Genomic DNA, 27,720 nt, shown 5'->3' with positions numbered 1-27,720 from the left:
TGGTTTTCTTTGAGTTGCGTGTTTTTATGACAATTATAGGTGCATTGTTCTTTTAACATCATAAGAAAATACAACTAACCAGAAAATTAAGCAAACAAAAAACTTAAGTCTTTATCTTTTAAGCTGTCATGACTTGAACAGAAAAAAAAACAAAAACTTGCACCTAACTTTAAATATAAAAAACACACTATGCCTCCACAATTAAAGTTGTTTTAAATGCAATTTAAATTGTTTGGCCGCATGCCGAACGTTAGAATTCATAAAAATAATAATTTAATATATTAAACAATTTAATAAATGTATTTGTTCTTTATTTTTGCATTTGTGCGAATTAAAAAATTGGTACTCTTAAAAAAAATCTTATTGAGCTCATAATACATATTTTACTGCTTTAAACTTTGTGAATACTACTTTTAACTGAGGACCGGACCAAGAACATATTATGAATCGGAAAGGCAGTCTCATTTCAATCGCTCAGCACAAATACATCAATTTATGACAAATTACGATCCTGGGGGCAAAGATTTCATGTAAAGATTTGTTAGTAAAGAAACAATATTCACACAATTAAGAAACTCTTAAACCTTACTTATGCTATAAATTATTTTCATAAGATCTTTTCTGAGGGAAACATTCAGGTTCTTAAGAAGAAACCTTGAATGAAAGATCTCCAATTTGATTTTAAGTTGCCTTTAAAATCCTCAAACTCGTCTTCAATTCTCTTAATTTTTCGGGCCCACATAAATAGTGTAAAGCTTTCTGAAAGTGTTTTTTCTTTCAAAATGTATTTTTTTTTAATCTTCTTTTAAAGTTAATTTGCTTTAGATGCTCTAGAACTGAACACAAAACTTCTAAACACGAATTTCAAGAATACTGATTTCACAAAAACAGTGTGACTACGATAATAAAGTTTATTCAGAAATCATTTGTTATTTAATTTTCATAGCAATTTTTTACTTAAATGCAGCTATTTCAAGAACCAAACATTTTTCGCTCTACAATTTTTAAGTTTTATTAGCTACTTTAAGGTCAAAATATTTTCAAAAGGTTCACGCAAAACAGTATTTTTTTAGAATTTTTCTTCCAGCATCAGCTCAAATCTACGAAGTAGCAAACTGATAACGATAGTTATAGTCATAAAAGAGGTTCTGATAACTTCCCTTCCCATCTGTCAATTTGTCTTGTTTAAAAGGTTTGTAGGTTTTCCTGTTTTGTTAAAAAAGTTGCCAGTTGAATTATTCCAAAAGATTTAAAAATTATCAACAATATTTTGCATTTGATGAAATAGTTTGATTTCGAAATCTATTTTTGTAAACGCGATTTATAGTTGAAAAACAATTTTAACTAATTTTACTCGTAGTAGCATTTCTTTAAAGTTTTTATTTCTTATATAAACAAATTGGATGAATGAAATTAATTTCAGAGATATCGAGAACCGAACATTAATTTGTACCAAATTTGCGTCTTTTTTTTGTAGATTTTATTTTTTATGAAAAAACAAACTGATTGATTCTTATGAAAAAATTATTGAATGTAGAAAACAATATTTTCAGTGAGATAAAATAAATTTGAAGCCAATGTTTTTAATTTTTGAGTAGAAAGTAAATGTTTACCAAGTTAAGTTTAGCTTTTTTTTTTAGGTTTTTATTTATTGTAAGAAAACTGTCTATTCGATTTTTCTCAAAATTTCATCACTATCGAAAACGTTAATAATTATTACACACTATTTTGGAGATACAATTTTATTTTATTCGTACAATTTTAGAGGTGACAAATATTTTTAATCCAGTTTTTGTTAAAAAAAAAAAACAATTTTGTCCAAAAATATGTTTGTTCGCGTTACAATACATAATATATAATTAAATTCAAGTCTTCATCATTATTGGTTCGTAAGATAAAAAAACTATGGTAAAAAAAACACCCACTAAATTTTCTGTAGAGCCCTTTCTGCATTATTATCTGTATAACAAAATTAATTTGAAGTCGAGATTCCCACAGGTTCTTGAGATATGGACGACGAAAAAACGTAACGAACGTACAGACGTACGAACGTACGTACACTCGCATGCACAGAGATCTATCTAAGAATCTTTTATTTCGAATCTAGGGACCTTGAAACGTCGAGATATGTCAAAATTTCAATTCGACAAATCGCACCGATTACAATAACTTCCTGAAATGCACCCAAAACCCTATAAACTATTGTACTTTAGCTCTTAAATAAGGCATATTTATAAAGTTGTTGGAATCTTGTAATGTTTTCATACGTATGGAGTTGTCTAAATCAAATAGTTTGACACTATCTTGCTAAACAACATTGTTCTAAAATAATGTAATAGAACGTTTCTAAGCGGTGCTCAAAAGCTCGTCTTTATGTGAAGTGTGTGATCGCCTCCTGATTAAGATTCTGTATCCGCCCTTGGTAAAAGATCAGCTTCACGAATAATAATCTCACAAATCAATACTAGCTCATGCTTTACTGGGACTTGTATTAGCATTTTATAAAACTTTTTACATATTTAATCTAAGAATGTAGTAATAGTAATTACTTACTATTAGAAACAAGAGTATGAACTAATATTGATATAGCAAACAAAATTAAGAGAATCTTCTTCATAATAACAGTATTTAATTTGTTGCAAGTAAAGCACTGTAGAACCCTAAGGCTTAATGCGGTAAAAGTAGAAGAACGTCGTTAGTACCGTAACATTCGACCTTAATTTATACTAAATAAGGAGAAGTATTACTCACAAGTCCTTGTCTGCTAGAAAACTTAGAAATCAATGACAATTTTACTCCAAATGAAACAATATTTAAAAAGAATCAATGTAGGACAAGCTTTTGGCAATAACTGTTTACGCCAATTCCCTTACAAATACGTCAAATGTTTTTACAAAGGCTCGAGTAAGTTTAAGTTTTAAGTTCCTGCTATAAATTATGCCGTTATGTTGTCGTTTTGTTTTTTTTCGCTTTTTTGTTACAATTTCTTTTCTAATACGAGGACCTTTTTGGTTTTGGAATGAGTAAATTTGTTCAAAAAAATTTAGAAGATTGAAGAAATTAGCATCAGCCAGTATATATAGAATTATCTAGGACTTGATAACTTGACCAATCGTAAAACTTACGTCGCTTAAAATGATCCATCGGTATCAATTTTTATGTTAGTTTGATCTTGTACCATTGCAAACCAAGATATTTACACAAAGTATTCCATAATGTCGTTTGAGCGATGTCCAATTCTTGAGAACGCCAACAAACTCACTGTTTTGGATCATTTGTTATATTTGTCTGAACGGCAGCGATATTTTCGACACATTAAGACTATACCATTGTCTCGCTGACCCGGCAACATCACGCAACGAACATGTAGACTCAATTTTTTTTGCAGTAAACTTGTTATTACGACCAAAATACACTCTTTCGGTAGACATTTTTTATAATTTGCAGAAGTTGCTCGTTCGTGTACTTAACCATGATACAAAAATTGAGATTACCGAGTAAATTGGCAAAGACAGTTCGATGATCAGCGAAAGGGTGTGTTCAAATGTGTCCTTATGTTTTTCCAGTTTTAATTATAGGGACGATAAATTGTTTGACTGCCTTAATATAATACTGTCCTATTCTAAATTTAAACTCTTCAACAACAAATCTCTTATTAACGAATCGTTGTATACCTCGGTTGGTGGGCAAGGAAAATGTTGTATTCCCTTAATGCAGTTACACTAAAAGACCGCCGTGCCCGTCTCCCGTTGAGTTCCATGGATTGATGAGTGTTAAAAAACCAAATCTCGAAAACGTTGATTTATCAAATTTAACGTCAAACGGTCAACCACACAATGAAAAAAATTGCCCCCAACTTAAAATAAAACTGTAAACAACGATCAAAATGGAAACGTGTTCGCCGCTTATGGTGAAGGTCACTAATACCTATTCTGAAACATAAACCGTGCCGCCAAAAAACTAATTTTTTGTTTTCTTGCCGGTGCATCCACCAACCTTTATACGCTCTCACTCTTTGATTTATATAATTTTGCTCATTTTTCTTATTTCGGTGCTTCCCGTTTCTAATCTCGTGCGCGTCATCCAAAGCACAACAAAAAGTCATTGCATCAGTAACACATCAGAAAGAGGGATTCAAAATAAAACGCCGCGCCGGCCGCCGCCGCACCGACTTTGGCAAAATAAAAAAAAACTGAAAACTCGAAGAAAATGTCAACAGAATCAAAACATACAAAAAAATATCTAAGAAAGAATAGCCGACGACTATTTAAACCTAGCAGCAAGTCAGTCGCCTTTATATCACATTTTGGGGGAAAAAGTTGCCTGTCGCGCTAACTGCTAATGTTTCAGTTTTTATCAGCTGCTGCTTGCTGGTTCGGCATCGTCTGCTTGGTCCATGGTCCGCGTGGTTCATGGTTCTGATGATTCAAAGAAGCAACGGTGGAATTCGTTTTCATCACATCAGAATTGTGTGGAGCGACGCGCGCGATTTTGTTCTTATTATACTTATATTTACACACAAACTTAATTCCGAAAACACCTGAGAAAAAAAACCTTGCCTTCTATATGAAAGGTGTGCGTGATCCTTTTTACCTTTAGGTATATCTTAAAAATGTGCAGTTATATATATATGTATATATAAATGTATCTCCGTAACGTATGTGTGTGAATTTTGCGCCTCTGCGTACGTGTCATGACTTCGACAACATGTTTCGATCGTGATTATGATAATTATGAGAATTATAATGGTTTTATTCGATTTTTGTTTCAAAGTTTAGGTACCTACATACATCGCACACAAAAAAGACAACACACATTGTAGAACATATGCATATCTCACGAATGTTGAATTAATCAATTTCTTTTTTTTTTTTTCAAAAATCTTAAAACTTTTGGACTTGTAAAATTTGTGAATTAAAAAAATAATCATTTGGTTGTTTTTTTGTTAAGTAAAAACACCTAATAGAAATAATTGTCGTCAATTCACTTAGCTATCATACTTAAATCTGGTGATCTGCAAATAAGTCACATAAAACTAAAAAAAGGCGGTAAGAGTAAGAGTGAGGCCATACCAGGCCAGGCAGCAGACAAAAAGTCGATAACCCTCACAAGTCTCCAAGAGCATATATTATAGGAGTACATATATGTATCTGATGATGTTGACAACATCCTACGCATTACTACGGCTAGCTACAAATATAAAATGTCCACCCAATGTCATCTAAATAAAGACAATGTCGACTTTTTTGTCGTCGTAGGTACATATGAGTGTGTGCGTATGTATATACCTATACGCTTTTTATCTGAATTCATCTTCCAGCAGTCCTCATATCCATCCGCCATCCCTGCCTACAAAATACTGTACAAAACAAACAGTCATATACTTGAATACTTGCTTCAGGAGATTTCAGACATTGACTTGGAGTTTCGACTTCCTGAGAAACAAAAAAGGATCACTCACCTTAACCACCTGGTCTGGGATACCTGGCAGCAGCAGTAAATTTGCAATCAAACAAATTTATGCGTAAGGAAGGATACTATATTTATACTTATGTAAGTAAATATCTTGTTATTTTTTTATTACGAATACGAATTTTGGTTTATTTAAAAAAAAAAAGTAGGATCCATAAAAAGGCATAGGTACCTCTTATTCTAGCAAGCAACCTACCCTGTTTCTATTGATGATGTTAATGTCACAATAACTAAGTTACATATTAAGTTGTTAATTTTAAAAACCAATATTATACTGTCAACAAATAAAGCTTCTTTTTCTTTCTCATACAAATAAAAAAAAAGTAAAGCAACTCATATCCACTCCTTAAACAAGAAAAAAAAAGACAAGCAAAATATCTAGAAAAAGGCTTAGGGACACTCACCAGGCGCGTATTAGTTTCCAGATGATAGCCGTTTATGCTCTTCAAAATGTGAGTTTAGTTTCTTGATTTCTGGAAAAATATAAAACAAAATAAATAAGCAAGGGTTTTATTTTCAAACTCGTTGTACGCCTACATTAGGAAGGCTATTAAAATTGTCATAGAAAAGATTAACGATAAGTTCCATTGACGGATTGCTCTTAACTGCAGTAAGTCTAGGGCAAAAAAGCCCAGGAAATAGATAACTGTCTGGGCAGCTAAGAATCAGATATCCATACAATAATTTAAAGGCTCTTTAGCGATGACTTTGATACTGTTTACGTAAGATGGGTTAGTTCTCGAGTTCATGTAAGTTTAACGTTAAATTTGTATCTACCTATATGTTTTATATTTTCTGACGAAGTTGTCCAAAAGGGAGCGGCTCGAAATGCTGTATTTTAAAATACTGTATGGTCAAAATTCTGTACGATACTGTATTTCAAAATATTGTAAATTTAAAACACCGTATTACAAAATGCTTAATTAATACTGTATAGCGTAATACGGTATTATATTAGAAGTTTTAACATATTAATTGGTTTCGAGAAAAAAATGTTTAGATTATACAGTATTTTGAGACACAGTATTAAATACAGTATTGTGATCCATACAGTATTTTTACCAAATCCTGTTTAAAAACACATAGTTTTGATACTTCCTTTTAGTGTGATGAGTTTGAGTTTGCCCTATTTATACTTCAGATAAATTCTTTCTATCAGCATCGAATTTATTTTTATAGGTTTACATACCTATGATATATCTATGTAGTACATAAGTATCTTTATTATTTTTATTATAAAATTATACCTAAGCCAAGAAGAACGAACAACATTCCAAACAAAAGCATATTTAATTTACGTTAGAAACAAACATACATACGTACCTACCTATGCCTGCACAGTATTTCTTTTTTCCACTGAAATTTCTGGTAATTAAGTTCTAATTGTACGCACCCAAGATTCAACAATGTTCCCTGCTCTACTCCTATTCATCTTTCGACCATTGTTATGCCACATTGCCTTGCCATACTCCTCTCCTCACCACTCCTCTCATCGGGAACTGGATTATTTTTGTTGTTGTTGTTTACTGCTCTCATTTAACGTTCAATTTGAATTTGAGAACAAATTTATATAATTATGCGACGTACGTTAAATATTGTACTCACTGAATATTGTATATCTGCTTGTCTGTTTGGTTGTGTCGCTTTTGAAAAATCAAATGCATGCAAAAAACACTTCTTTCAAACAATTGACCTTATACACACAAGAGCTACATTTATCGCATACAGAATTATTATTAAATTGAAGGGATTCGCGCAGTCCACATCACATACGGCAGAGCAGAGCAGTGCCTCAACCATCTTCTTAGCAAGCTGAACTTGCGTCGCGTCGCGTAGCGTCTTCGTCTTTGTCAATGGTAATCGTCATTGTTATCGTCGCGCATCTTATAAGTGCGCATTCAGGGAGTAACGAAAGAGTTTGCGCACCACATCTCTTCTCAGACAAGGGATATACCTACAATCTTTAGGTATAATGTTAGGGGCGTCCGAAGGTATGTTGCGGCCCAGGTTGATGATAAGAGTAAAAAAGGCTGGTATGCGACCCACACTGATAACTTCCAATCCCGTCTGTCGATATATCTTGCTCAAAACTTTAACAAAATATTTATAATAATATTTTGTGTGAGATAAATAATTTAAAGTCAATATCTTTCATTGTTCTTATACTTAAATCGAAAACCATTTCTTATTAGTCCTTGTTGTTTTTGTAGGTTTTTCTGTTTTGCAAAAAAAAACAGTCGAATTTTTCTAAAAGATTAACTAAAAATTACCAACAATATGTTGCATATGATAAAATAGTTTGGAGTCCTTCATTTATTAATTTAAATTTTTATGAAAAAAACCTGGCTTTTGTATTTTTATAAAAATTTGACTGAATGTCGAAAACTATATTTTGAATAAGATGAAATTAATTTGAAGTCAACAATTTAAATTTTAGAAAAGATATTTGAGTCGAAAATAACTTTTTACCAAGTTTTAGTACCTAATGCTTTTTTTAGGTTTTGATTTTTTGTTGTAGTACCTACTGTCACTTCAATTTTAATAATTTTACCAGATATCAAAAACGTTATTTTTCGTTGAATAAAATTATTTTGGAGATAATCATTTTTTGTACGTATGATATTCGAGGTTAATATTTTTTTTTTTAATTTTTTTTATTTATAAAATAATATATTTAATTTAAGTCTCTACCGTTATTGGTTCGTGAGTTATTTTGGGTTAACCAATTTTTATCCGCTCTGCATTACTATATGTATATTTATAACAACATTTATTTGGAACTCGATATCTCTATTGATTCTTGAGAAATGAGCGAGGAAACAAGCTTCAAGAACGAACGGACGTGCGTACACGAAATACATTTAGATTGTAGGGACCTTGAAACGTGGACAAATTTCAACATTTTTAATTTGACAAATCGGATCTATTTCAAATACTTCCAATAGAAAGTTGATTTCAAGCCTAAAAAAATACCAATTATAATTCTAAATTTGTGCGTGATCAATACTTTCACCGTTTAGTAGTACCTGTTGGTGAGTTTGACTGTTATGCCAGAGGTCATGGGTTCAGACCCTGCTTGTGCCATCTTAAATTTGTTTCACGAATACTTGACAAATCCTCCAAGAATTATTCTTGCCATGAAAAGTGGTTTCTCAAAATAGCCGTTCGAGTCCGGCTTAAAACTTTAGGCCCCTTCCCTCCTTGAAAACATTACTTGCGCACAGGAATGGTTGAGAGTTGTAAGTCACAAGGTTCTAGTTCTTAACGGTCTGTTGCGCCAACTACTTTTCTTTAAAAGTCTTAAAACTAGGATTTTTGTTGAAGACAAATTGCACATAATAAAAAATATTTTCAAAACAATTTTGGCTAGCTTTTATCTCTCTGTATAAACCTTACATGTCAAACTAAAAACGAGACTTTAGTTTTGACGGCAGAGTTTACGCGGGCCTTAAGGTGACTTCTTTTTATATAAACCGGTCGTCCATATAGGTATAATTATTCTCTTTTCATCATTCAAACTCTACTAGGCGAGGGGGGTGGGGGTACTTCAAGAAGATTAAAGGTTTCAAACTAAAAAAAAACTAAAACAACACAATGACGGGCAATGACCAAACAAACAAATGCCAGACGATGAAGCTTACAAATTTTGCTGCTTCTGGTGATGGTGCTGCTGTTTTTTGATTTTGTTTGCTTAAGTTACATTTAACCAGTGAACAAACGTACTGGGAAAAGGGGGCAGTGCGGTCATGGTTATAAAAAGCAATGATGAATTGTTAATAGTGATGGTAATGGCGAAGGCGAAGACAATGGTAATATTGGCTCATTTTTAAGAAATGGCTAACGAGCACAATAAGTGCTACTAATCATTTGTTGTCAGGGCCTTCAATGATTTCTTGCTGTATTAATGTGGCGTCTTAATTAAGAGGGTGCTCTAACTTTTCTTCCTCATTTTACCTCTTCATTCCCTTCATCAAAAGTTCAATGCATCAATGATACAAACACACAACGACCAATGAATATACGACGCTGGTTGCAATACAAATTTATCTAGATACATACATGTTGTCGTCGTCCTAAAAAGAAAAAATAAATAATACCAATTGAAATCATAAGCGTTCACATAACAATTAATACCCAATCGATATTATGATCGTTATTGACGAAGAATTTACACTCAAACTCAATTCAACTTAGCGATTGACTGGTGACAGCGACTGTGTTGAGATACCTACACCCGACCCCAATTTCGAACGTTCGTTGTTTCCCTTTTTTAATGTTTTGTTAATTTATTATATCAGCTATGGCAAACCCGCTTTCCTCCATCTTCTCTGATGCTATGCATTGAGTATTTTTTTTTTTGATTTTATGATTTTATTTTAATTTTCAATTAAGTTAAATTTCATTTGATTTGGGTGATTCTTAAATTGCATACTTTTTTTCAAATGAAATATTCATGTTTTTTTTTCTTGCCATTGTAAATATTATTTTTTCAAATTTCAGCTAACTAATTTATTGATATTCACATAAGTGATTGTACATTCTGCTATCTTACAATTAGTCTATATTTTGACTTTGACTTTATTCAAGCATAAAAAAGAAAAGTCAATGAATCTCCCTAAGAAATGTATTCTCTATTTCAAGATTGTTTTCGACCTTTTCCAAAATGCTTACAATTTTTGCAAAGTAAGTACTAGTTAAAACTACCTTCCCCAATTTAGCCTAAGATGGGCATATAGTGTAAGGTTTAGCGACGATTTCTTGCCTTGTATTTCCTAAGTTCCACTTCATTTCACCATGCGATTAGTTTTTTTTTTATTCCTTGCCATGATATAACCAACTCACGTACCTTGAAACAATTCCCCAAAGTGCACTAATAACCATGAAACTTAAAAAAAAAAACACGGTTACAGGCACAGAAACACCATTCAAAACAAACTCAAAATTATGTCCCTCGCAATGTGTCCTGTAATCAGGCATGACTGCATTCTCTTTTATGGTTTGATTCCCCTTTTTTAATTATTATTTGGTCCGTTAGGTTAGTTTCTGGTAAATTTTACTGTCCACAAAATTGTTTTTTTTTTGTCTAACTTCAAATTTATAAAACTACCTGCACGAAACGAACCAAGGGATAGTATTTTCGTATCTGTCCTTCACATCATTTTATCTATGGAACCAACACGTTAACCAAATTAATGTCAACCCGCTGCTGAACCTGGCACCATGTGTCAAATGTTATACCACAACATGATCACAAGTTGCCAAACACAGGTGAAGATGACAGAAGGTATGCAGGAAGTTTTTGTGATTAATTTTAAATCGGGGACGGACATCGACTCGACATGGTTTTTTTTATTGGTGGTAGATGTTTTGATAATAATGAGAGAAAAACTGATAGTAGGCGAGAAATTAGTTCTCTCGGGTATAAACGGTTACTAAAAACTTCGATATATTTTTAAATTTTTTTGTATTTCAATATGTTAGGATGAATATTTCAATCTTATGGTGGCTAAATTTTAAACAATTTATTGTTAAGGGTTTAACAATTGACAAGTTATATTTAGCAATTCACTACGAGGGAGTCCTAAATTTTAAACTTTTTTTTTCGTTTAGTTAACTAGTAGATTGATAATTGCATTTAAAAAAAAAAAGAAGCATCCAAAAATGTCTAAAAAGTGGCAGTTTGAAAAAATAAACAAAGCAAACACAAGCTTAAATTTATCTTTTGATTTAAATTCCCAATTTTTAAATGGACGTTTCCATCCGCATCTCTTATAAGAATAATTGTACAGTATGTCGTCGTTTTTGCTGAGTTAAACCACCTGACTCAGTTAGTTGACGAGCCAACTCGGATTCCTGACGTTGTAGGTCAATCCGCCAACTAGACTGGACTTTTTTCTTACCTCTAATCCTAATTAATATACGGTCAGTGTATTATCGCCTCTAGGTACCATTTTCTAATATCTGCCAATTTCTCATGCCAAAAAACCCCAGTTAAAGTTAAAACACCTACGAGAACCGTTTGGCAATATGAGAAAGCCAAATGGGACGGTCTCAATGAATTCTTCAGGAACTTTAACTGGTCACTATTTTTTCCTCGATAGTGACCTGGATTCTAGTGCAGATATGATTACAAACTTAATTCTTTGTGGAATGAGAAATGTTACCCCGAACAGGGTAAAATCTATCAAACTCAAAGAAAACTCATGGTTTGATTCGAGCTGTAAAGAGGTTATTAGGATCATGTAATGTAAGTTTCCGGAATTACAAAGCCAAATCAATTGAGGAAACCCGGAATAAGTTCAAACAAGCTAGAAAGACCTGTAACGGACATATACGAGCGAAGCATTAAATTTTTGTATGAGCAGAAATTACGGCAAAAAATACTATAATATCCCATTGGTAGTACACATTTCTGGTCATTTGTAAAAAAAATGTGTGTAACACTACGTTTTCGTCGGCCCCGACGCTCGTTTCCAATGACACTCCCTATGTAAGCTCGCTTGATAAAGCCAATTTGCTTGCAGCACAGTTTGCTGTTAATTCGATGCTGCCTATGGGACGAATCTTCTTGCGCACTTGTTCAGTTACAGTATTTAAAAATCTTGACATTCACAAATTTGCTGGTTGTTTCCCCTATTGTTCTGAAGAGGTGCTCTTCAATGCTGGCAAAACCACTGCGTAAGTTTTTCCTTCTGTCCTATTCTACAGGTCTCTTTACGAATGGATGGAAAACTGAATTTGTCCAACCTGTCCCTAAAAAAAGCGAATCCTCCTCACTATCTAACTATCGTTCAATTGCACTTACGTCCGTTCTTTCCAAGGTCATGTAAACGCTGATCAATTTTCAGCTTAAGAAATATCTTGAAGAACGAAAGATTCTTAATGACCGGCAGTATGGCTTTCGTTGCAATAGGTCCACTGGTGATCTAATGGTTTATCTCACCGAACAGTGGAATAAATCTTTACATCGATTTGGAGAAAGTAAGAGTATTGCATTTGATATTTCAAAGGCATTTGGTAGAGTTTGGCACCAAGCTCTCTTATCGAAAATGCGTGCATTTGGAATTGATGAATCTCTTCTTCGTTGGGTTAGTAATTACCATTCGGACCGTTCAATTCAAGTAGTATTGGGGAATAAATAAAAGGGTAGAACTGAATGCTTCGAAAACTCAATGCTGTCTACGGTCAGAAAAACTTAATGGCTGAATCACAAACACGCTTCAGCTTCGGCTTCCCCTGACGTTTACGAGTTCAGCCATAGGAATTCAATGCATGCTATCACAATGGAGCTTCGACCTCACGTTTCGTTTGACAATCGTAAGGAAAAGAACGTAATGTAACGTAATGTGACTCCAAACGGAAGCTCTTGTTCAAATATCTGAACTTTTGTTTTGTCTGACAGCTCAACGGCTGTAAAAAAAATGTCAACAAACTAAATATTTGATCTTTGGAGGGATGAAATAATAGAAATGTCATTCAAAGCAACCTCGAAGCAGGCCCACCGTAACGCAGACGAAGCCGAAGCTGAAGCGTGTTTGTAATTCAGCCATTACTCTCCCCAATGACACTATCCATGGGTGGTACTTGCATCGAGGAGACAGAACAGCTTTCAGTTTTAGGTATGTGCATTTAGGTATATGCACAAACCATCTCTTGTGGAGTGATCACATACATATATGAAGCCGCTAAAAACGCTGCTAAGTGCTTAGGTTTTCTCCCTTGATGTAAGAAGTTTTTTTACCCCTTCTGATCTGGCTATAATTTACTACACTACACTACACGAATGTGGAATGCTTTACCAGACCCAATATTTCCCACTCATTACAATGCGCAGGTATTTAAAACCAATATGCATCAGTATCTCCATTCCAAGCCTATCCTCCCTTCCTAATTGCTCACACTGTGGATAATCATATCCCTTTGAGTGCGCGTACAATATAAAAAAAAAATGTGATATGGATTTAGAAAATTTCTAAAATTTAAAGTAGCCATTCCGTGATTTTAACTTTAACAAATTGTTAAGAAATATAAAGAAATTTATTAAATATTTATTAAATCTAAATAAAAAAAGGTAATACATATTTTACTATGGGACCTTAAATATTTAAAATTGCTCATAATATCTCTGGGATATTTCAACTTAAATTTTTTGATAATAATTGTTTATATCTTGTGAGATTCAATAGGTAAGAGAATATTTTTAACATTTGATGAAAGGTATCTTTGTAAGGTTTCAAGTGTGAGTAAAATTAATTACTAATGTTATGTCAAAAAGAATTGTTCAAGTGTCATTATTGAAAATGAAAAATATTGTTTTTTTTTTATAAATGTAAATCAAAAAGAAAAAAGGAAAAACAAATTAAAATCACTTTAAACTTATTTGATAAATTTAATAAAAATTGAAAAGGGTAATAATTTAGGCTTTAAAACACATCCTAAAGCACTTGAACTTCCGTAACTCAAATTTTAATTGTGAACTTTGCGTTTTCCACTTTCCACTCCATCTGTAACTTGATTTTCTTTCTTTTTCGAATTTCTATGATTGGTAAAATATCTCTAACTTGAGTTTTTCCTCGGATTTAAATTTTTAAAATCAACTTTAGTCTACTTTTTTACTTTTTTTTTGTTTTAATTTCTGAGGTAACTGTGATGAATTATTTAAGAATTTTCTTTTGTAGAAAGACATGGCTAGTTTTTTCTAAAAAAATTGATGGTAAAAGAATAACAACATTTCCAAAAAATAAGGTTTTCAAATCAAATTCAAAATGTTCATATAGTATGCACAATGCACATCTTGAAATTAAAGGCCTTAAAATAAGTCTTATATTGATATACCAAAAACGTATATATCAACACTGATTTTTTGCCTGCAAAGAGCAAATCGGTATTACAGATGATAATAATTGAGTTTATAATTTGAAGTTTCTATTTTATGCCAAAATTATTTTACCTCACTAGCTTTAAACGGTTATGTTTAGAACTAACATTCTCTGTTTACAAGTAAGCTCAAGTCAATCTCAAATATCTCAGATTCCCTATAAACTATTCTAAAAATATTGCAAATGTTTTCTTGGATACTAATTTTCATGTTTGGTCATGAGACCAGAAGTAAACAAGAATTTTTTTCTTTTGGTGAAGTTCTGTTGAGAATCTGTCATATTCAATAGGACGTGTGCACATATTTGGTTATTAATTTTTTGAAGTCTTTCGAAATCTAGCATCAAAATTAAATTTGAATTAAATCCCTCTACTTCTTGAAAAAATATATTTGAGAAGTTCTATCTACATTGATTGAATAATATCTATCTGGATGAATTTATATGAATGTTTTAAAATTTGTCCGTCGAAACTAAAGCAACTTATTACAGTGATGGAAAAAATAATATAGACGCTGAAATTTAGAGTTTCTTGTTTGTCTGTTTGGAAAAACAAAGACAAAGTTGTTCAGATAAGATGGAAAAAATCTTGTCAGACGATCAAGGAACTTTAAGTTTTATCCCAAATACTTGAAGATGATTGTTAAGAATTTTTGTGGAAGCACTGTGAGTTCTTGCTAGTTTTTTTTCACCATCTGATATCGAGCCAATTTTTTGAAATTAATGAAAAAAATGTGCAGAGGTCTAAATTCTGACTCTAAGCATCGAAATGATGCCTTTACCCCAAGAGAACATGTCAATTATTGAGGATCCACACAAGATATTGAACCGAAGCACTCATAAAAGTTGTAGAAATAATAGTATCTCCATAACACCATATATCCTATCAAAATTTTGATTTGATTTTAAAATAATGGAATAAGTCTGGGCTGAACTTTAAAGAAGTGCCAACGACAAGGGCATCATTTAGACAAATAAACTAATGGTATTGCACACTTTTCAAGACATTTTTCAAGGTAGTTAATTCTGTTTTGAAAGATGCGATGAAAATGTATTCAAGAATTAGTCCAGCATATTGTTTTGACTTGAACCACATGCAGAACCTGTTGCAGATTCTAGAATTAATAAAATTCTGAAGTAACTCAAGAAATAGGCATGATTTAAGGTTCAAGTCAATGAGAACTTAGTCTTCCAGATCCCATTGTGTTTTAGCCAAACAAAAAACAAATGATTCAGTAAAAGAAATGTTCGTCAATTTATCGTTAAAAAAAAATAAATAATGTTTCGAACGAACAAATCATTCACCAAAAATAGAAACATTAAATAAGAATTTTAAATTAGAAAGATAGTAAGATACAGTTGTTTTTTGTATTCTGAATTTATCAAGGTAATTTTTTGAAATGAATGAAAAAAATGTGCAGAGGTCTAAATTCTGACTCTAAGCATCGAAATGATGCCTTTATCCCAAGAGAACATGTCAATTATCGAGGATCCACACAAGATATTGAACCGAAGCACTCATTAAAGTTGTAGAAAGAAAAGTATCTCCATAACACAACATATACTATACAAAATTTTGATTTGATTTTAAAATAATGGAATAAGTCTGGGCTGAACTTTAAAGAAGTGCCAACGACAAGGGCATCATTTAGACAAATAAACTAATGGTATTGCACACTTTTCAAGACATTTTTCAAGGTAGTTAATTCTGTTTTGAAAGATGCGATGAAAATGTATTCAAGAATTAGTCCAGCATATTGTTTTGACTTGAACCACATGCAGAACCTGTTGCAGATTCTAGAATTAATAAAATTCTGAAGTGACTCAAGAAATAGGCATGATTTAAGGTCCAAATCAATGAGAACTTAGTCTTCCAGATCCCATTGTGTTGGATCTTTTGGTCAGTATGATTTTAATCACAAGATATTTGAAATGTAATACCTCTAATTTGTTCTTAAAAGTTCTTTAAGTTTTAGCCAGACAAAAAACAAACGATTCAGTAAAAGAAATGTTCGTTAATTTATCGTTAAAAAAAATAAATAATGTTTCGAACGAACAAATCATTCACCGAAAATAGAAACATTAAATAAGAATTTTAAATTAGAAAGATAGTAAGATACAGTTGTTTTTTGTATTCTGAATTTAATTTGGATCAAATTCTATGAAGACTCATTTGCTTTGCTGTGTAACAGTCTATAATTTAAAAATTTAATTGAAATAAATTTAGAAGGGCGCAAACAAAATATTCATTCCAATTCCAAGAAGGGAAGAATGTAAAAAATGTTACAATCAGGAAGCAAATGTATAAACGTGTATTTTCAGAGCTTTTAAAATTTCACTGATAGATTTTTAGAAATATTTGTTAAATAAAACTATCGAGTACCAGAATCATCACCATCAGATCATAACACTCAAAAACGATTGAAGAACTATGTGAAGAAATTATCTTATTCTCTTAAGTATTTTTAACACTATAGGTTCTTAATATTAGCCGAGAACTAATTAATCAAATCCTATATTCATTAACTTTGTCAATCAACCTAAATTTTGATTCACATTATTATCAATTAACTGTAAAGTCGGAACCTCGGATCAGGCTTTGTCAGTTCGACATCTATTTTACTGTTTCTAGAAATTTCAATCACATACGGGTAGATTCAAATCAGAAAACCCCTAGCCCGAAATATACTTATCATCTCACAACCGCATTCTAGTACAAAGTGTTAGATAGAGCGATGAAAGCAGTTGCAAAAGTACCTACTGCAGACCTCCGAAAATACATAAACCTATAAAGTTAGATTTAAAATGGCGGATTACGACGCGGATGGTCGTTCATACGGTTATACTTACAAACAGCAACGAGGACAATATTTTGCTTTGTTATAATTTTTGTTTCGGATTTTGCTCCTCGGCTCAGAAAGACACGCTTGGTAAAGGTAATAATAATTCTTTAAGCCGTTACTTCGTGGGAGTGTGTAACGTAGGGGATTTATGGCAATGGTGGATCGAATAGCTAGTTGAGTTCACTTGAGATGTTGCTGATGGTTTGATACGAAACGATGATGGAATTTAAATGATATAACCAATGTACTGCACATATCACATGTAGTTGTTTTTATTTTGTTGGGTTGGTGCGCGATAATGTTTTTACTCTCTTATACAAATGTCTAAAAAAAAGTTTCTTAAGGAAAAATCTTGAAAAGTAATACGAAAAATAAACCCCTTTTTAGGCGAATTTCCATTTTTGGGCATTCTTTTGTTTGGATGGGTAAGTTTTTTTTTTTGTTTTTTGGTGAATGGTGGTATCTTGCTGCAGTTGCGTTATTGCAGTATGTTTCTATAGATTTATAAGAGCTCAAGCTAAAGTTGGTAGGCATAGGCAGGTATTGGTAATAGACCTATATGAAAGTTTAGTTGCATGGATATATGTTTATATGTGGCAGGCTGCAAATGGGCATGCTTGTGTGTTAGAGATGTTTTGTTGGTTTGTGCAGTTGCTATTCGTTCTATTTTATACATTGAAGTAGTGCACAGTAGTTTCTAGTTCCTTTTTTTGTATCTACCTGTTCCCCTTTCCCAGATATGTTCATAATTCCAATCGGAGTCGGTGAGCGACGAAGAGGACGATAACGACGACGGCAATGCCAGGATAAAGATGGAATTCCTGTATGTTCTCTGATTTTAACTGCATTTATATGAATGTGTTAGTAGGTAGAAAACATTGCATTTTTGTGCTGATGTAGATAAAGGTTTGTTTCAAAACAATTATCGCATGATAAATGTTGGCAAGGTTAGTAAATAAATGTATATCTCTACCTGCATGCATTTTTATAAATTTTTTGTAATGTGTCTTTGCATATACACGAATGTGTCTTTTATGAAATAAGTTTGTATTCGCTAAAACCTTCAATCATTTTTAAGACCCTTACTTTATTGGGTTCTTCATGCAATAGTTGAATTGAAATAGATTTAAGTATCTTTAATTGAGGGATTAACTATCTAAATAATTTGAACTATTCATTCATCGGGCAGTAGTGCCTAAAGCTTATATTTTGATCGTCAAGATCAAATTTTATCTACCTCATTTCTGTGCTAGATAATACCTATATTGTTTTTCAGGGAAATTTGTATAATTTAAAAAAAACAACAATTTTTCAAAAATGGCGCCCAACGCGAGAAGTATTCATCAGCCTAAGTTATATTTAAATTAAATATTTTTCAGAAAATCCTAAATGTTCTTCAAAACTACGTATGTATCTTATTCCTCGATCTAAATCATGTAAAAAGGAACACATGAAATAAGGAAAGCTGATGTTCATCTGTGATTGGTGAGAGTTCTAATTAACGCCTTTTCTTATTTTATGTGTACATATAGATATACCCAACACATATGTATGTACATGAAAATATAAAAATAGGAAGTGACAACCAACAGAATGAATGCCGATGCTCTATTCTTTGCTTAGTTCTACAACTCTTGGGGTTTGTTGGTTTTAATTAAAACAGACTTTGTCTCTTTCTCTTCCAATCAAGACATTGCTAAAATACTGTGCTCCTCCCTTAATTAATTGCTTGCGCACTAATTACAGACAAAAAAGGAGAGAGCAGTCAAAACCTTATATACGTAAAGGGTTGTGTGGGTGGTTGGATAGCAAAACTTACCTTCATACTTGTAGTCTGATGTACCTACGAATAGCAGGATGATGCTTTTAAATCGACCGACCAAATCTGCTGAGTCTCAAGGCAAAAGCACCATGAACCAAGTATATACATATACCAATAAAATATGTTCACATGTTAAAACGCACAAAGCAACTGAAATAGGATTCGCAGGTTGTAAGCGTGACAAACGACAAACGACGACAATCGACAAAAGGGATAACGTTAAAGAAGAACCAAGGGTTGTTGTTTAGTTACTCTGTGTAATAACGCATACACTATGCTGTGGCACCTTACATATTGGCGATGCGATGTTTTTGGTGTTGCCCTGGTACTGATATACATTTTTGTAATCAACCCTTAAAACACAACCTTTTGTTCGCATCAGAGATGCGGCAAAGGCAAGAGCGAGAGAGGATATTAATAATTCCGCCCTTTGATTCAAGATTTTCTTTTTCTCTGCTTTTTGTTGTCGTTTTTGCACAAAACACCCCACACAAGTTCGCGCACAAACGGTTAATGAGAACGAACGGCTACTGAAATAGAACATAAATACAATAAAAATCAGCAGCAACAGAAGCCACCAACAACAACAACAACATCAACATTGATGACGAAAAAAAAGAAGAAAACAATACGAAAAAAGGTAAATACAGAAGCGGAAATGAGGAACGCCTTCATTTCTGCTATTTGCTTTTTCTTTTTTGGTGCCTATGTCTGCCTGTGCCCCAGAGTTGTGCTTTGCTATGAACCATCATCATCATCATTTTATCCCTCGATAGTCTACATACAAATGCAGATGGAACGGTATGATGGTGTGATGTATAATGCTTGTCGAGTCAGTTTAGTCGATTTTGGTAGTGGTAAAAAGTTGCTAACCGATCACACAAGAAGTTTTAATTAGGGGATGCTTATATACAAGGGTTGAATATAGGTACCTAAATATGTTTTATTTGTTGGAATGTTTCTTATAGGTACTAGGTAAGAACATTTAAACAATATTGGTTTTAAATTCAACACACAAAATTAAGAGTGGCGCCCAACGCAGGCACCATAAGGTATGATTTATGCACATGTATTGGTTGTTCGCAAAAAAAATCTAGATAGCTGTTTATATTTCAAGAAAGCAATGAAAAATAATTATTTAATTGAAAATTGACAACAAAATATAACTTTAAGTTCTAAAGATTTATCCAACTTGAACAATATTTGTATATTCAGTATTTAAGAATTATAAACTTCAAAGAGCAATAAGATTCAAAAACTGAAGATTCTTCGTTGATTTATTGATTTATCGAATAAGTACAATTAGTTCAAAGGGATGGAAGTTGAATGATAAACAAAACAGACACCTGAGATACCTGAGGATATCAATAATTCCATTCTTAAATTCAAAATACGAAAAGAATACAAAATACAAGTAAGAGAAGGAAAAAAATTCTCTTCTCGCCAACTTATTAACAAAATACTGATTGGTCGTTGATTTTGTATATGTAAAAATAAATCTTCTTAGTATAAAGACATCTATCTAATGATAACTGCACATACCTATGTAATGTAGATACTTAAACACTTTGAAGGACAAGTATAGAATTTATACAAGAAATTAGTAAATACATTTTTTCACACTAAAATACCTAATGTCTAAATAGCGTCCATAAACATGAAGCCCCACCCTCAAGACTGCGTAAATATAGGTTTACGTGAATGTTGCCCCAACTGCATGAGCATGAGGCAATCTAAACGAGACGACGACGACTACGACGACGAATCGACGAATCATAGCCGAGATTCATCTCATCTTCGCCTTCTTAATTAATTAAAATATAAGTAGATACTCATACTATTCTTAAGCATGCTTTGTTTTCGTGTTGTTTTTTTTTCTTTTTCATTTGTTTAAACGCGGGAAGTTTCCGTCCAATCAAGAAGCACTACAACATTGAATACTACCAAAAACTCCACTACTGCATCCTCCCTCACATTTGATCAATTTAATCTTTCGTTGGTGGTAACTTTTGTCTCTCTGTAGATACATATACTCATGTATATATATATATATGAATACATATGTATAATATATAAATATGTAAAACAGTATATAAAACGTTGTAAATATCTAGATACAAATGAATTGAATATTTTTGCACTCTTTCATTAGAAGAATGTTGATGTTGATTTGACAAACAAGAAAGAAAAGCTTTTAACGTTTAGCAAAATAAAGCTAAAGAAAAAATCTCATCAAGGGGTGGCAAATAGTTATTGCGTAGAGAGGTATGTGTAGTAGAAGTATACCTTACATAGATATAAGTTTTATATACAGAAATTTTTATTTGTTTTTATTTTATTATACAATTCGTTGATTTGCACATACATATTATAGTACTCTTATCTTTCTGTAAATCTAATTTCTTTACTTTAGCCAAGAACAGCCCTTATTTTGATGCTCTTTCATTAATTAAAATACGTACATAAACATAGCTTAAATCCAATTCGAGAGACAGAGCACACATAAAGATGTATCATGATGAAACCGCAGCCGCCTACACAAAACTGAATGCTTTTTCTGTTTCTTGTTAGAGTTTTGGTTTGGCCGGCGGTATTTTCACTTGTTTTATTCTTGCTTTTTACATACGTAAAAAAAACACAAATTCGTCCCTATTATTTTCTGCATTTGATTCAAAAGGATTTTTAGTTTAGAATTAAATACTTTACAAAACATTATAAATAATCATTTTTTTTTCTATTGTACTCGAATCCAATGAATTAAGCAACAATAACCATCTGTAGAAAATTTGAACAATGAGAGTTCCAAATAGAATTTTTAAGTTCCCTCCAAATAAACTATTATTAAGCTTTTATACATTTATTATAATATTGTTAAAATATTTCAGATCTAAGACAAATGTGTTAATTTCCCTTTAAAACTGTTTTGTTACATAAAATATATATTTATCCATCTAGAATTTTAAAGCTTTCTTATCAGTTGCGTTCTGTAGACACCTACCTAAAGCAACATCTTTATATTAATAGATTCAATTATTTGTTTGATTGGAGCATAGATTCGCTGTTAAGATACTCCCACGCTTTTGATTTCCATATCACGTTTAGTTTTCAATAGCATGTGTCTTGTTATATAAAAGTCACTTGACACTACACAAAATTGTATTTTCCATTTTAACTCAAAAAAGCAAACAAAAACACAACTTTTTAAAAAATGTTTATGTGAGGCTGTAAGGTTTTGTTGAGGCGGCTAGCGAATTAAGCAAATGGTTCTATTTTCTTCAAACCATATATCCTAGAGTAGGCCAAAAAAGAAACGCATTTTTTGTTTAAGCCCTTTAACACTATAAGTGTGAATGTCAAAATAAGCAAACTGTTAAATCTGAAATTCCAAAAATACAAAACTTTTGCCAAATAGATTCTAGTTCAAGTTTAAATTGACAACTTTGAAAAGTTCACTATTTTCATTTTTCAGCGAATAAAATTCACTAAAACTTCAACGAAAAGTTTGTAGTCTACCTAATGATTGTTAGGAGATGAGATCTTCTAATCGTAACCTATACCTAGTTTGATTTATTATCGGTCTTTTCCATTTCAGACAAGAAAGTTATTCTACCGTAACGAGAGTATTGACAACATCTTCTTTCGGATTTGTCAAAAATAAATTTAAGCAAGGGTCACTAGATCCTTGTACACTAGGATCCAATGGACCTAATCATAAACATCCTTCTTTCGTTTTTTGAATACAAACAAAACATATTACCGTCGTTAAATTAAATCTACCAAAGTATCTATAAGTACCTACCTATATTTTTCGCGTTTAATTTAAACATTTTTATTTAGTTTTGTTTATGAGAAGTCACTAAGGTCTTTAAGAAAAATATGACATCTAAGTCAGTCTTCATTTCTGTATAATTAATTGGTATAAAGCCGTGTTAGAAATTGCTCCAACTAAATTGGAATATTTATCAAAGCCTTAAATTTTTCTTTCAAATCGACCGATTGAAGTTAATAACACTCTTTTAAAATATCCTTTATCCTCAGAAAATGAGTCTTTAGATTCATATAAGAAATATTGAATGACAGAAGCATAAAGTTTTACCAAAACTTGTTAAAAACAATTAATCGCAATCACTTAAAATCGTAGATTCAACAATTGTAAATAAACTTAAACCAAATATAAACCAAAAGCCCAATAAATAAGAAAATATATGTAAAAACAAATAGTCAAAGTTAAAAAATAAAAAGTATGTAAGTGTAATCATTTCTCAATCATTCTCAGCATTTGTAATTATACGATTTCGACTTTGAAAAATGACAGATAAATTTAAATAGGCATAAATTAAAAAACTATGACTACCAAAATTATGCTAACGTAAATGTTTCTAATAACTATTAGATATACATAAATAATAAAATGATATCCTACTTACTTTTTAGCAATTTTTGTTGTCTTCACTTTCAAAAATTCCAGCAGATACCTAGTTTATTGAATTGGAATGTTGATGAATTTATGATGTAGGTAGGTATAATCCTTGTAATATTATTATTTGATTTACTTCGAAGATATATTTCAGATTTTCTATTATGTACTTTTTTTTCTTCTTCAGTGGGCACTTTTGTTGTTATTTTTTATTTTTTTTTTATTTTTTGATTATCATATATTAATTTTAGATAAATATATGTTTTATATTTTAATACAATTAAGTTAGGAACTTTAGATGCTTTTTTCTAATTTTTTGAAAAAAAAATAATACAACTATATATTAATTTTTTTGTAATTAATTATATTTCACATAGTCACACGCACACACTGGTAATATTGATTTGCTGACTTTTGTTGTTGTTGTTATAGGTATTTTCTTTTTTTGCTTTTCATTTAAAACAAAATAAACTTTGAAAAAGTAATTAAAATTAACTTTTCTTTCAACCTGAAATTAAAAAAAAAATAACAATTTAAAACCAAATCAAACACTTGAATGTTTTTATTTTGATTAGATTTGTCTTTTATTTAAAGGGTAGGTTTATTCCGTTTGAAATGTTGATACAATTTTAGTTAACAAAAAAATTATATTCTCGTCGGGTTTTTAGCGATGCAGTTTTTGAATTAGAAAAAGGGTTGTTTGCGCGCGATGGATGACGATGACATTAACGACCCTGCGACGACATATCCAGGCCATAAGCCAAGGACAACACCAACGGAAAACTGTATGATGGCGATGGCGACATCGTGATAAGCCTTTAATGGTTTTTCAAATTATGTAGCTATAGTTTTTCGTTCATTATGTTAATAAGTAGTTTTGCTCGGAAATGAGAATTAAGAAAAAAAAAATACATAATCGAGCACAATTTTAGGATACAAATTCAAAAAAATAGGTGTGTGTTATGCACAAATGAGAGCAGATAATGTTGAAGAAAAAAAAAAAAACGGTTCAACCACAATGTCTTATGTTTCTTACACAGCGTGTGTTGAGACCCTAGGCAAGAAGGAGAACAACGACTACGACCGTTTTAAGGAGAGTACTCAATATGACAAGAAAAAAAATTAAAAAAATAAAAACAAAAACATAAAGTACAAATAAATAAATAAATTAATTCCTGCCTGCTACTCTGAGATGAGAGCCTACAACCTACAACACACGGGTGCTGGTGGTGGTCTATGATAAACATAATACCAATAATACAACAGAACAGACACAAAGATATCAGAGAGTTAGACAGAGAAAGAGAGAGATTCATTAACACAAAAGCAAGCAATGCAACGCATGCGAATTTGAAATGTTTTTATTCTCTTCATAACTTCCTTTAAGAATGTGCATTCCATATAAATACACACAAATTTTAATATGTATGCATATACTACTACATACACACACACTCACACACGTGCACAATTGAATATTAAACAAAAATCAAAAGGAAAGAGAATTTGATATGATAATAACTCCTCTAAGAGAATCTCAAATGGCCGTAGCGCGACGCGGCGCGGCTTATGACGGTATCAGCAATGAGATATACTCGGCTCGCGCTCCACTACTACCACCCAGTGTACTTCCATAGGTGTTTCTTTTGTCAATCGAAAAATACAAATTTCATACCTACAATCATCATAACGATCGATTAAATGACAGTTAGTTTACCTAGTTCATATTTATTTTTCAGTTACTGTTGAATTTCAATTATTATTTAAATGTCCTCTCAGCTGAGTTTTAGTGTCATAAAATTTGACAGATAAGATGCAGAGGATCGATTGTTTGTTAAAATACACTTGTAACAATTGTTATTAAGTTTACCGGTATTTTAACTTTTTATTTTTCTGGTTAAAATATTTTAGTTTAGTGTAATTAAAAGCTGTTTACATAAAAACATAGGTAGTTGCATACAATTTGAGTACAAGCGTTTAAAAGTATGAGTTTAAGATTTATTGCTTTAGGGACTTGAGGATATTTAAGTTTAGGCATCCATCAACCATTCCCATTGCTGTGTTTTTGGTGCATTCGTAAGTATAATAAATAATAAAAACGGCCTTTGTCACGCTCTTCCTCAATTGGAATATTTTTAATGAGATGACAAGCTAATTTGAAAAGTCAATTAAAGACCGATTTTATTGTTTGTATTACGTTCCTCAAACCACTTAAATTCATCAAGGTACTATGGGTATAACCCATAGATAGCAAATAAATTTAAACACATATAGCATCCAAATTTATAGAATTAATGTCTCAGGTCAAGTTTTCCGAAGTGAGATTTAGTTAACACTTCTAGTAACCTGTCAAATTAGAAGAGTTGACATGAGTAAAACTCTTGAACTTTGAACATCTCGAACCAAAAAACTTAGAACATAGGTTTAGCGGTCGCAAAACTTTTCACCAACCGACGAACATTGTAAAGTGGATTCATAATTAGGAGTTATGTATGACTTCTTATGGTATTAAAATATATAAAAAGGATTTATACATTATATGCTCTCGATATGCAAACAATTTCTTCTTCTGAGAAGTTAATTTGATTTTTTTAATTTCAATTCAAATATTGTAAACTATGGATTTCAAGATGCTCCCATTTTTGTTTTGTTTTGTTTTTGGAGCGCTTATTTGATTCAAATCATTTGATTAACGTGCTAAAAAGCAATTAAGTTTCTAAACTTTCAACAACGTTACTCAATCGAGTCGAAGGATGGTGTTTTAAGTGCCCAATTTTCAGTTTGGTAAACATTCAATATCTTAACATTTATTTTTACCTATTCGCAGAAATTTAAAATCGTTTGTGGAAAAATGAGCTAAGGCTTTAAAACCCAATCTATACGAACAAAAAATAAACATTTCAAGACAGAAATATAGTTCCATCAATATCCTTATAGGTAAAGGTAAATTGGTTCTTTCAGGGTCTAAACAATCTTTCAGTATTTTTTGTAATATGGAAATTCTGTGTGTTCTCAAAACTACTATCAAAACATTTTCCCTTCGACTCTTGTTTTTGAAATCCAATTTTTTAACAAGGAGTTAAAATTTAAAAAAAAAGTAAAAAAAAAAATAAGTATTTTCACTCGAATTGTGTTTGATTTTCTTGAAACATTTTTCACTAGTTTTCTTTTTTTTTCCAATCCTTTTTCATTATTTTATGAATGCGAGTATCCTTTCGCAATTGTTGTTTAAGTTTCACAAAGTATACTGAACACACTTTTTTTTTAACACTCAACTATCCACAGTTCATTTGTTTTGGATTTATTTTTTCGTATCTGTAACACTAATATAAATTAATAAGAACTAGCAATTGAAAAGTTTAAAATTTTTACCGAAACATAAAAATAAATTGAAATAGATATAACGGGTCAAATCAGCGCCACGGTTAAAAGTGCTATAACTATAATAATAATAGGTAAACATCACGACGGAAAATTGACTACGAATAGAGGTTGGTCGTTTTGTTTGGGATAACCGTAACAACGACACACGACGAAGAGAAACGAACGACCAGAAAACGACGACGGCGTTAGCGTTAGCGTTATCGTTACGTTACCCGTCCAATTTGTAACTAGGGAATGAAACGAATTTAAAAAAGGTTGGAAGAGGTGACGATTACCTTCTTCTTACTTTTTGTATTTTTGTATTTCTGTGATTCTTTTTTGTTTTGTATCTTTTCTAACCTCTAACTTCGACACAACTTTTATCCACATCCAACATCGACTCGACGACGGCGGCGATTTGTGTGTGCCTGTGCGGGATTTCGGTTTTGTGTTTTTGAATTTTAGCCTCGGCTCGGCTGCGTTCAACGTCCCGTTGTTCTGCTTATGCCACCACAGTTCTATCACATCCTACTCTGCGCGTCGCGCGACTCAATGAATGTGTGTACAGATACAGTTTATAGATACAAAATGTGCACTCTCTCGATCGGACACTCTCTATGTCTCTCGCTCTCTCTCACTCACTCGCTCTCTCTTAACAATCACAATCAGAGTGCTTCATTTCTTTCACTTTCGAAACAGAAAAAAAAAAACGAAAAACAAAACAGAAACACACAGCGGAAAACTTTGATTTTATATCTCTTTTTGACAAAAGAAGTCTGAGCGAAACGATGAATGCAAAATAAGGCTGGGGTGTTACTGCCTGAGCGTGATGAGAGTGTATGTGGGCATTTATTCGCAAATTGAATGAAATTTTTGTCGGCTTTGTTGTTGTTGGTGTTGTATCTTAGCTGGCTGGCTCTGGCTTGT

The 27,720-nt window shown here is 32.0% G+C and overlaps 1 protein-coding gene across 8 annotated transcripts in view; it reads right to left on the bottom strand.

Annotated features, from left to right (window-relative positions):
• The window catches only part of LOC129953427 (zinc finger protein 2), a 56,269-nt gene extending 28,944 nt beyond the window's left edge, over positions 1-27,325 (bottom strand). For 2 of the 8 annotated variants that reach the window (XM_056066657.1, XM_056066663.1), the window contains exons 1-3: positions 27,090-27,325; positions 23,441-23,938; positions 5,877-5,945 (exon numbers count right to left, since the gene is read on the bottom strand). The gene's annotated coding sequence lies outside the window, so the exon portion shown is untranslated. The other 6 variants (XM_056066662.1, XM_056066664.1, XM_056066660.1 and 3 more) reach the window with 5 other exon arrangements.
• Positions 27,326-27,720: the final 395 nt, after the last annotated feature.

This window comes from Eupeodes corollae, chromosome X (assembly GCF_945859685.1).
Source record: "Eupeodes corollae chromosome X, idEupCoro1.1, whole genome shotgun sequence".
NCBI classification, from domain to species: domain Eukaryota; kingdom Metazoa; phylum Arthropoda; class Insecta; order Diptera; family Syrphidae; genus Eupeodes; species Eupeodes corollae.
This window is presented reverse-complemented; position numbering and strand designations above follow the sequence as displayed.